The 12,108-nt window shown below is 45.7% G+C and overlaps 2 protein-coding genes and 1 long non-coding RNA gene across 3 annotated transcripts in view; 2 read left to right on the plus strand and 1 right to left on the minus strand.

The window, feature by feature from the left end:
• The window catches only part of LOC134945699 (uncharacterized), a 471,787-nt gene that overhangs the window by 170,319 nt on the left and 289,360 nt on the right, over window positions 1–12,108 (minus strand). The window lies entirely within an intron of this gene.
• Window positions 1–12,108, plus strand: part of LOC134945694 (E3 ubiquitin/ISG15 ligase TRIM25-like) — a 235,052-nt gene that overhangs the window by 139,282 nt on the left and 83,662 nt on the right. The window lies entirely within an intron of this gene.
• Window positions 8,295–12,108, plus strand: part of LOC134945697 (uncharacterized) — a 50,970-nt gene continuing 47,156 nt past the window's right edge. Inside the window, exon 1 of the mRNA XM_063935142.1 lies at window positions 8,295–8,350. The gene's annotated coding sequence lies outside the window, so the exon portion shown is untranslated. The remainder of the gene's footprint in view (window positions 8,351–12,108) is intronic.

Consider the following 12,108-nt stretch of genomic DNA (forward strand, 5'->3'; position numbering starts at 1 on the left):
GTGTAACAGGGCCTGAGTGTAACTTCTATCTCACGCGGTGCCTCCAAATGTAACCCTACCCTCAATACCTTGAACGAGAGCTGTCTATGTATTCTATTAAGGGATGGTTACCTAATAGCTGTGCCTCCACTCAAGCTATGTGTAGTATTTAACTACCGTTAAGGCTTGCTTGAGTAAGCCTGATCTATATCCTTAGGGGATGATTCCCTTATATCATAGATATATTATCTAATATACCTGTCTCTTTCTTCCAGGATCTTCAGATCAACTTCCAGACGGACCAGACACACATGGAAAGTATAACACTTTAATGACCAGTACCAAATGGATTAAGTATACATTAACATTTCATCAATTACACATTCCCTTTAAGTCATTAATCCATGCTAACCCCCTGTCAATTAGGCCTATACACAGTACCTGCATGCAATACAACAAATCCTTTTTCTTTTCAAGACACCCTTAGGTGTTAGAGTGACCCGGGTACTCTTAATATGATAGTGCACTATAAGGGCCCATAAATTTCCTAAAAATAACAGCAGTTAATACAGAATGTCTGACACTATGTTTTAGTATCAACTATCAGTTCTCCCTTCAGTTAAAGAGAAAGATGTTTGGATCAGTCTACTTATGGTAGCGATTACTTTCTCCTATAAGGTTACTTATAGTTCCTCCTTGGCAGATAACAGAAAGTATCTATTTAGCTCATAGATAGTAACATCAACAGTTGATTACCAAGGAATCTGTATCCTTTCCTCAGTAAAAATGTCACCGTAGTTGTCCAGTATTAAACTAAACTCCTAAGAAGCTGGTATGATAAACCTTTGTTATGCTGCGTCCTTGTGTCCATTTGAAGTAGCTGATGCTTTCTATATTTCAGAGCATATATAGCTTTTCGATTCCTGTATGCCTCAAATTATTGTTGTCTCTTAGGATGAGTCTATATTAAATATATCTGCAAGAGATGGTTTCTCTTATCATAGTCACAGCGAGCTCAAATCCTTTAACTTTAAAACTAATAGTCTCTTACGTGTCAGTCCTTCTTACGGGTTCACGAATATACATATAACACAGTTGTATTAAAGTGCCACAAGCTAGTCCTTGAATCGGGATGATATTCTAATCCTTTGTGGCTAAGAGGCTTTAACATCCATCCAATGTCACTGTAGTATGGCTACCTTTAATGTCCTTGACTCTAATTCTGCTAATTCAGGGGCATAAATACACACATTAGGTGGCAGCTTTAGGGTGTTACTTTCTATTTAGAGCTGCGGAACAATGTCTCTGGCTCTCCTTTGACTGATGTGATGCTGATATATGGGGGAGCTTTAAAACTATTTATGAAGCGTTAAACAGTTCAAGTTTCACTCCACTTTCACTCCACTCCTGTTACATATATATACCCAGTGCTTTCTACCTTCTCCTTAGCACTATGATTAAGCCATACATGGAACTGTAATTATAGGTCACTCTGACTACTGTGACCCATTACTATCCTCCTGCTTAATAGCCATTATTGCGGCCTAGCCCTGGAGTCCTTAGTCCCAATATGAAATTGACTATGTACCATAGTCACCTATGGCTTGCTGTGCTTAGTGTAGGGGTAATATAAATGGCTGGATTATGCACTCACACTTCTACGATCTAGTGATGCTGCAGCAGGATGCTCCCCCGACTCCTCCCTTACACTTACAGCCACACAGAATGGAGCTTCTGCTGCTGGTCCTGGCTTCTTTGTTGTGGCTGTCAGAGTCTGTGCCAGTAATAGGTAGGAAGGAACCCTCTCTGTCTCCCTGTCATAGATGCGCCCTTCCAATACTGCTGGGTGAGTTGACTAGCGCTGATGCCGGGTTCTATGAACAGTGCTGAGTCTCAATGCTGCTGTCACCACCTTTACAGTAAGGAAGCCCTGTTCTGGCAACACACACTAAGCCCCCTCCGGCCGCCGCAATGTATACCGCTCAGCTCTAATGCGGGCGACGGCCGGAGCAGCAAAAAACTATGTCCTCTCACCAAGGGATATGCAGTCTCTCCCTCAGCTACACTCACAGCACACTCTCCACCCCTCTCTAGTAGTCACATGACCCACTCTGAGGTGATGCCCCGCCCACTGGCAATCACCCCACTAGGTGATTGACAGTTAGGAGCACAAGGACATTAACCCTTTAGATACACTGTGAAACCATAAAATAAGCCTTAATTGTATTCACCACTACATTTACATCAATGTACATACAATTACATATATGTGAACTGTATTATTTACCTCAAAACATGCATACAGTATTACAACATCCATTAACTTTTATATGAATAATATATATGCTTATACTCCATTTTAGTCACTATATTATAACTACCTCAGTATAAGTGTTGTTTAAACCCTAAATCAGGGTTACATATACATCAGAGAGAGAGAGAGCACCCCTTTCAGATACAGCAGACAGAGAGAGCACCCCTTTCAGATACAGCAGACAGAGAGAGCACCCCTTTCAGATACAGCAGACAGAGAGAGCACCCCTTTCAGATACAGCAGACAGAGAGAGCACCCCTTTCAGATACAGCAGACAGAGAGAGCACCCCTATCAGATACAGCAGACAGAGAGAGTGCCCCTTTCAGATACAGTAGACTGAGAGAGCACTCCTTTCAGATACAGCAGACAGAGAGAGCACCCCTTTCAGATACAGCAGACAGAGAGAGCACCCCTTTTTAGATACAGCAGACAGAGAGAGCACCCCTTTCAGATACAGCAGGCAGAGAGAGCACTTCTTTTTCAGATACAGCAGGCAGAGAGAGCACCCCTATCAGATACAGCAGACAGAGAGAGCGCCCCTTTCAGATACAGTAGACTGAGAGAGCACTCCTTTCAGATACAGCAGACAGAGAGAGCGCCCCTTTCAGATACAGCAGACAGAGAGAGCACCCCTTTCAGATACAGCAGACAGAGAGAGCACCCCTTTCAGATACAGCAGACAGAGAGCACCCCTTTTTCAGATACAGCAGACAGAGAGAGAGCACTCCTTTCAGATACAGCAGACAGAGAGAGCACTCCTTTCAGATACAGCAGACAGAGAGAGCACTCCTTTTTCAAATACAGCCCACTCAGAGAGCACCCCTTTTTCAGATACAGCTGACAGAGAGAGCACCCCTTTTTCAGATACAGCAGGCAGAGAGAGCACCCCTTTTTCAGATACAGCAGACAGAGAGAGCACCCCTTTCAGATACAGCAGACAGACAGAGCACCCCTTTCATATACAGCAGACAGAGAGAGCACCCCTTTTTAGATACAGCAGGCAGAGAGAGCACTCCTTTTTCAGATACAGCAGGCAGAGAGAGCACCCCTTTTTCAGATACAGCAGACAGAGAGAACACCCCTTTCATATACAGCAGACAGAGAGAGCACCCCTCTACAGATACAGCAGACAGAGAGAGAGCACTCCTTTTTCATATACAGCAGACAGAGAGAGCACCCCTTTCATATACAGCAGACAGAGAGAGCACCCCTCTACAGATACAACAGACAGAGAGAGCACTCCTTTTTTAGATACAGCATACAGAGAGAGCACTCCTTTTTCAGATACAGCAGACAGAGAGAGCACCCCTTTCAGATACAGCAGACAGAAAGAGCACCCCTTTCAGATACAGCTGACGGAGAGAGCACCCCTTTTCAGATACAGCAGACAGAGAGAGCACCCCTTTCATATACAGCAGACAGAGAGAGCACCCCTCTACAGATACAACAGACAGAGAGAGCACTCCTTTTTTAGATACAGCAGACAGAGAGAGCACTCCTTTTTCAGATACAGCAGACAGAGAGAGCACCCCTTTCAGATACAGCAGACAGAGAGAGCACCCCTTTCAGATACAGCTGACGGAGAGAGCACCCCTTTTCAGATACAGCAGACAGAGAGAGCACCCCTTTCAGATACAGCAGACAGAGAGAGCACTCCTTTCAGATACAGCAGACAGAGAGAGCACCCCTTTCATATACAGCAGAGAGAGAGAGAGCACCCCTTTCAGATACAGCAGACAGAGAGAGCACCCCTTTCAGATACAGCTGACGGAGAGAGCACTCCTTTCAGATACATGAGACAGAGAGAGCACCCCTTTCAGATACAGCAGAGAGAGCACTCCTTTCAGATACAGCAGATAGAGAGAGCCCCCCTTTCAGATACAACAGACAGAGAGAGCACTCCTTTCACATACAGCAGACAGAGAGAGCACTCCTTTCAGATACAGCAGACAGAGAGAGCACTCCTTTCAGATACAGCAGACAGAGAGAGCACCCCTTTCAGATACAGCAGACAGAGAGAGCACCCCTTTCAGATACAGCAGACAGAGAGAGCGCCCCTTTCAGATACAGCAGACAGAGAGAGCACCCCTTTCAGATACAGCTGACGGAGAGAGCACCCCTTTTTAGATACAGCAGACAGAGAGAGCACTCCTTTCAGATACAGCAGACAGAAAGAGCACTCCTTTCAGATACAGCAGAGAGAGAGAGAGCGCCCCTTTCAGATACAGCAGAGAGAGAGAGCGCCCCTTTCAGATACAGCAGACAGAGAGAGCGCCTCTTTCAGATACAGCAGACAGAGAGAGTGCCCCTTTCAGATACAGCAGACAGAGAGAGCACTCCTTTCAGATACAGCAGACATAGAGAGCGCCCCTTTCAGATACAGCAGACAGAGAGAGCACCCCTTTCAGATACAGCAGACAGAGAGAGCACCCCTTTCAGATACAGCAGACAGAGAGAGCGCCCCTTTCAGATACAGCAGACAGAGAGAGCACCCCTTTCAGATACAGCTGACGGAGAGAGCACCCCTTTTTAGATACAGCAGACAGAGAGAGCACTCCTTTCAGATACAGCAGACAGAGAGAGCACTCCTTTCAGATACAGCAGAGAGAGGGAGAGCGCCCCTTTCAGATACAGCAGAGAGAGAGAGCGCCCCTTTCAGATACAGCAGACAGAGAGAGCGCCTCTTTCAGATACAGCAGACAGAGAGAGTGCCCCTTTCAGATACAGCAGACAGAGAGAGCACTCCTTTCAGATACAGCAGACATAGAGAGCGCCCCTTTCATATACAGCAGACAGAGAGAGCGCCCCTTTCATATACAGCAGACAGAGAGAGCACCCCTTTCAGATACAGCAGACATAGAGAGCGCCCCTTTCAGGTACAGCAGACAGAGAGAGCGCCCCTTTCTGATACAGCAGACAGAGAGAGCACCACTTTCAGATACAACAGACAGAGCACCCCTACCCGCCGCACACCAAGCCACACCTCTCCTCGCCTCACAGTACTGAGACAGACACGTCCATCCAGTACACTCTCCAATGTTGGAGTGAAGAAGATGGCGCTGATGCTCGGGCACTTATATAGAATCCAAAACCCGCAAGAATACGACAGCAGGATGATGATGTTTTGCCTCAATTATGTAATCGAGGCAGGCGGGAAAGCCCGAGCCGGGCTAACATCCCAGCTCCGATCGCAAAGTTCAGGCGGGGGGGGGGGGGGGGGGGGGTCGGTTCTCATAGAACTGAACCCATGATCTCTATTATCAATATTTGGCAAATTTCCCAAAATATATTGTTACTAATGTTATATAGAAATATCTCGCAACAACAAGCATTTCAGCAAAGACACGCCTATTTGTGTAACGAGGAACGCCCTTTGGGCAGAGTATGACACGCCCCCTCGGTGCTGAACATCCTATTGTAATCTCCCTAGTTTTCAAAAGTAGGCAAGTATGGGAGCATTGCTGCCGCCTCCCAAGCCTCCTCTGAAGATGAGGAAGGCGGACAGTCGGAGGATGGGAGCAGTGACAGGTGCGGGAGTGGGAGCCGCATCACATAAAGGAGCTAATTCAGGTTGGATTGCAAATCGCGATCCAACCAGAATTATTGTGATCGTCCCGCAGGCACATTATTATTATTATTATTATTATCCTTTATTTATATGGCGCCACAAGGGTTCCGCAGCGCCCAATTACAGAGTATATAAACAAATAATCAACCAGGAAAACAGCGACTTACAGTTGATGACAGTATAGGACAAGTACAGGGTAAATACACATAGTTACATCAGCAGATGACACTGGAATAAGTATCAGGTGGCAGAAGACTGATGGAGTTGGTGCAGCTGAAGATTATTAAAGTAAGAAAAGGGTAAGCACATGAGGGAAGAGGGCCCTGCTCGTGAGAGCTTGCTTTCTAAAGGGGAGGGGTAGACAGACAGGGGTGACACAGATTTGGTACATAGAGAGCGTGGAACAGAGGTTTAGGATGAGATAGGATGAGCCCCGTCCTGCGCATGCACCCACACTTTCTGCGGGGGAAAGGGGCACAGAAAATGAGATCTCTTCTGCCTGTCAATCAGGACGAGGCGGTCGAGGGGCGGGGCGGCAATGCTCCGTTTGCAGGGCAGAGATGGAGCATTGCGGGGGCGGAGCCGGCCAAACGGGGGGCGGTGCGGTGCGCACGGGGGTGTGGTGGGGGCGTGATCACAGCAGCTGCATGACATCACACACAGCCGCCTCGATTGGGAACATAGTGGCGGACCTCTTGCGGGCGCACCAGGAGGTATCCCGAATTCCTTTGTTGAAGCAGAAATTGCGATGCACTGATATAGTGAGTCCATGTTCGGTTTTAATTCACATTTTAATTCTTTGAATGTCTATTTGTACACGGTCTTTTAACTATATTTTGCTGGATACTATTTAATATGAATTTGTAAAAATTATATTTTATATATTGTGTGCACTATAAGGACCCAGTGATATCCTGCTGCCAGAGCGGCTGGTCCTGGTTAAGTCTATCTGGCTGCTGTGCCCCAACAGTTCTTTCTGCTGGTGTCTACTATGTATCACCTGTGTACGCCACACAATAGTACACACATATCACCACCCATGGCACCCCTGCCAGTTACATACCCTCCAACATTTTACACCTAAAAATCGGTACAAATTAGGAAAATGGGCGTGGTCATGGGCCCCTTTCCTATACTTTCAATGGAAGTTTGGAGAATCAAAAATTGGTACAGACCATAAAAAAAAGGTACTGTACCTGCCAAAAAGGTCCAGCTGGAGGGTATGCAGCTACAAACCCTTTGTTAAAAATCACCTGAGTGACATTTTCCCCCGTATCTCCCATGTATAGTGTCATCTGCTGCTCCCGGACAAGTCAGACTAGGGTATTCAATTATCTGCAAATTCGCGGCAATTTTTCACCCGCAAATTTTTCGCGGCAATCGGCCGAAAATTGCCGCGAAAATGCTCCGTTTTTCAATTTTTCGTCCGAAGATTTTTCGCGCCAATCGCCCGAAAATTGCCGTGAAAACGTTCCGTTTTTCGACCTATTCAATTCCGACCGGGTTTCACGTAAAAATTCTTGGAGTGAAAAGTGCAGGTGAAAATGGGGAAATTGGCCTGTACCCCAAAAAATGCTAAACTAACATAGGAAAACAGAAGAGAAGTGTGTTAGAGATCACATTAGAGAGTTTTTGGGGACTTAAATTATGTGAAATGGCTGTTATATGCATTTTTTTAAAAATGCAAAAAAAATGATAGAAAGCAAGTTTTTTTGAGCAAAATAAATGCTCTCATTACATTTGGGGTACATGAAAATGGGTATAAGTATATATTTGGGTCATTTTAGGGTTCTTTAAAAAAAAGTGGAAACAGACCGATTACTCCCATCTGCAAGCCTAAAAAACACCTGTCCCACTCATAAAGCACCCCAATATACCTGTCCCATACCTTGAACCTCAATTTCCATCACTTTTTACTTTTTCACCCCAAAAATGACATGTCATTATTGGCCAATTAAAAATAATTAAAAACTTCAACGTGCCTAATTAGTCATTAAGGGGGGTGTCCCAGGAGTTCTGTACCATATCCAAACATTTTTACCTTAAAATAGTGACTTTTCCCAACTTTTCACCTGCTTCAGAGAAGGTGAAGTGAAATTAGTGAAAAAATGATCAGTGATAATTTTCCAGGATAATTGAATAGGCTGTAATTGCGTTTCACGTGAAAAGTCCGTTTTTTCACCCGAAAACCGGACTTTTCACGTGAAAAGTCCGTTATCACTGCTAATTGAATATACCCCAGAGTCGGGAATAGAAAATTATATTTTTAAATGTTGTTCCGAAAATCACAGCTGGGTGTTTGGGGCGAGTTTCTGTATGTTCTGTAGGGTGTTTACTCCCAGCAGAGAGCAGAGAACGTTACTGCAGGAAACATTCTTTCACTTTCTGTATTACTCACTGATTCTCTATTGTCAGCACGCAGGGAAATACAGTGTTCTCTCCAGCACAGGCTGTATCACAGGAGCCAGGACCACGTCACCACGATACTGTATGTGGGGTATTTGGGGGTAATACAGGCTGAAGGAGGAGGAATAGGGGGCATGTAATGTAAGGGGGAGGATGATAGTCTTGGGTCCTTTTGGAGAAAATCACTATAAATAGAAAAAAAATCTAAAACATTCTAATAGTATTTCTATAACAATTCCATTCAGATGACATGTCTCTGTGTGCAGCAGCGGCCTGCAGGCTCCTCTGTTCCTCCCCCATTCAGCACTGTATTTTGGTGGGATGACATTTTGCAGAGTTTCGGCACGGTGGGTACAGTGGGTGGGCTGCAGGCACCTCGGGCAGGAATTGAGAAGAGACTGTTGCTGTAGCAGCCTTTCTCCCTAGCTCAGCACTCACTACTGTGCACTGGGTTGGGGAGAGGCTCTCTCTTCCGGCATGATGTGCAGGGGGCAGCAATCAGACTCCCCAACCTCACCCCCACCCACCAAATCTGCCATTGGCGCCCCCCACCCTCAAAGCGACTGCTTCGTGACAGCACATAAGTATCATTTTTGTATATTTTTTTAAGGATGGGGCCTGGCCACACCTCCAGGAGTTGGCCACATCCCTCCCAGTCCCGGGGCCTCAATCAGCGACAAATTGGGGCTATCTATCATCCCTGGGGCCAAGGCCGTTTCTAGACAGTTTGACTCCCATTGCAAACAGTAAAAAATGCTCCTCCCCCATAGACATTCATACTGCACCGCCACCCCATAAACATAAGAAAAACTATTTTGCGCACACCGCTGCCGACCGGAAGGGGGGCTTCACTAGAAATGGGCGTGGTCTTTGTGCAAACGGGCGTGACCGCACAGGATAAGATTACCATACACTGCAGTTTTTGACCCTGCAACAACAGACCTCGGCCACCACAGGGGGAAAAAATCCACCTTATTACGTCACACACAGTAATGCCCCTGCACCATATTATGCCAAACACCGCAATGCCAGTGATACAGTAAGTCCTACAGTAAGGCTTCTAATTACTTTTAAATGACCTGCTCGTTGCCAAGGGTTTCACACTCTGGGTGTCATGCTCGTTGCCAGGGGTTTCACGCGCTGGATGTCATGCTCGTTGCCAGGGGTTTCATGCTCTAGGATCCATGCTGGTTGCCAGGGGTTTCATGCACTGGGTGTCATGTTCATTGCCAGGGTTTTCATGCACTGAGATCCATGCTCGTTGCCAGGGGTTTCATGTGCTGGGTGTCATGCTCGTTGCCAAGGATTTTATGCGCTGAGTGTCATGTTTGTTGCCAGGGATTTCAACTTCTGGGATCCATGCTCGTTGCCAAGGGGAATGCTCATTGCCTAGGGGTTGCATATAGAAAATCCACTGGCATAGCACTATATATATATATATATATATATATATATATATACACCTGCACTTGTGTATAATGCACACATGTACTGCTGTACCTGCGTATAATATAATGCCCACATGTATATACACCTGAATCTATGTATAATGCCTATATATATATATATATATATATATACCAGCACTTGTGTATAATGCCCACATGTATATACTGCTGCACCTGTGTATAATGCCCGCATGTATATACTGCTGCACTTGTGTATTATGCCCACAGGTATATACCGCTGCCCCTGTGTATAATGCCCACATGTATATACCGCTGCACCTGTGTGTAATGTCCACATGTCTATACCGCTGCACCTGTGTAAAATGCCCATGTATATACTGCTATCTTTTATTAAGAAAAAATTGCAACATACATTACATAAATATGGTAAAACTCATAAAAATAGGACATACAATATACATTGAATTGTTGCCCAATAATCCAAACCAAAAGGCAACAAAGCTTATATAACTATACGCAATATCAATATTGCTTAACATCTAAGCAAAAAACAACCTACTGTATTCGAACAACACATCTCATAACCATAAGCAATGAAATGATGAATAAAGTCTTTTAGTCACATGCAACCCGCTTTAATGAAAAAAACAGAAAAAAGAAAATCTACAGGAAGGTGAAGGATAGGAAGCCATAAGATGAACAAGAAAAGGACTTCTGCTACCCACTCAAAGGGGTTTCAGGTGGTGCCAGAGCCTGGACCACCCGACAGCATCCAACCTCTTCCTATCCATATCCATCATCCTCTTAACCTCGTGCAGAATATTTCCCACCACCTCCTCACAGGGGAGGACCTTTGCTCTGAGGAAAACCTGACACCGTGCACCCCATGTGTGAAACCTAACTTCTAAACTAACTATAAAAATTGTGGTTAAATCAAACCTTCTATACCCTTTGAACGCCCCATAAACCCACTCAGGGTAACTAAGCCCCGAAAGGCACGAGATGCGTAAGGCCCTTGATACTGCTCTGTAAACCTTTATATTGAAGGGACACTCAAGGAGGAAATGGTCCATTGTCTCCACTTCCCCTAGACATTCATCACTTGGGCAGCTACGATCATTGGCACTTCTACACTTGAGGTCACCCCGCACATAAAGCCTCCCTTGGAAAGAAAGCCAGGCAATATCTCTGAACTTCAGTGGGATTCTTTGAGAATTAATCAAAGAAAACCCATCTGAGCAGACACTGCCTGGGCAGTCCCTCAACGACAGCGGAGCATAAAAGTGAGTCCGCAAAATTCTTCTCTCCAACTCCCTTCTAGAGAAGTTTTTGACTTCACCCACCTCCAGCCCCCAAAGCATCGTCATCTTCAAGCACAGTATAATGTAGATTGGGAGGTAGCCATGCCAGACTCGAAAGGTTTTTACTTGGCCACCATCCATCCATAACCTGAGGAAGGGAAACACCCAGGCCCTAAAACTCTCTACCCATCAAGGGGGAGTTCTTAAAAACAAACTCCCTAGATTCAGTTTTAAAAACATTGTAGCAAAAAACACCACAGGGTTGACCATACTCAGTCCCCGCTGTTCCCTCAATCTGTAGGTGATCCCTCTCTTGACCAGATTCATTCTATTCCCCCATAACATCAGGAAGAATAAAGAATTAATCTTGGTCCACAAGGACTGTGGCAAGAAGCACACATAACTGACATACAGAAAAAGCGGAATAAGATTTTGCATAAGTCAACCCTCTCCCTGAGAGAAAGTTGCCACCTTCTCCAGGACTGCACCTTCCTGGTAGCATCTTCCAGCCTCTTCTCCCAATTCTGAGTGGCATAATCACCACAGCCAAGTTTGATACTTAGAACTTTAATCTCTGGACTGGCGCGGGGGAGGCTATCCGGAAGGGTAAATTCATCACCTTCCTCCCCCATCCAGAAAGCTTCACACTTATCCTGATTCATTCTGGAGCACAAAGCCTCAGAGTACTCACAGATAAGATGTTCCATGCCACGTGCCTCTGCCACAGATGACAGGACTACAGTAACATCGACTGCGTAGGCCACCACCCTCAGCGGCAACCCAGGGCCCAGTTGAACCCCTGCCACAGCACCGCTCTCAATCCTCCGCACAAAAGGATCAATTGCAAATACATATAGAAGGGGACTCAGGGGACACCCCTGACGGCTACCCGAGTTGACCGCAAAAGCAGGGCCTACCCAGCCATTGACAAGTGGGAAGCTCTCAGCCTGATTGTAAATGATACGAAGCCAATCTACCACCCTCGCTGGAAGACCATACATCTCCAGCACAGCCCACAGGTACTGATGATTAACTCAGTCAAAAGCCTTGGACTGATCCAATGCCAGCAAATACTTACCCCATTTTTCAGCACAACATTGCTCCACAGTTTTCCGGATGCCAAGGACAGC

This window comes from Pseudophryne corroboree, chromosome 7, assembly GCF_028390025.1.
Source record: "Pseudophryne corroboree isolate aPseCor3 chromosome 7, aPseCor3.hap2, whole genome shotgun sequence".
Lineage (NCBI taxonomy): Eukaryota > Metazoa > Chordata > Amphibia > Anura > Myobatrachidae > Pseudophryne > Pseudophryne corroboree.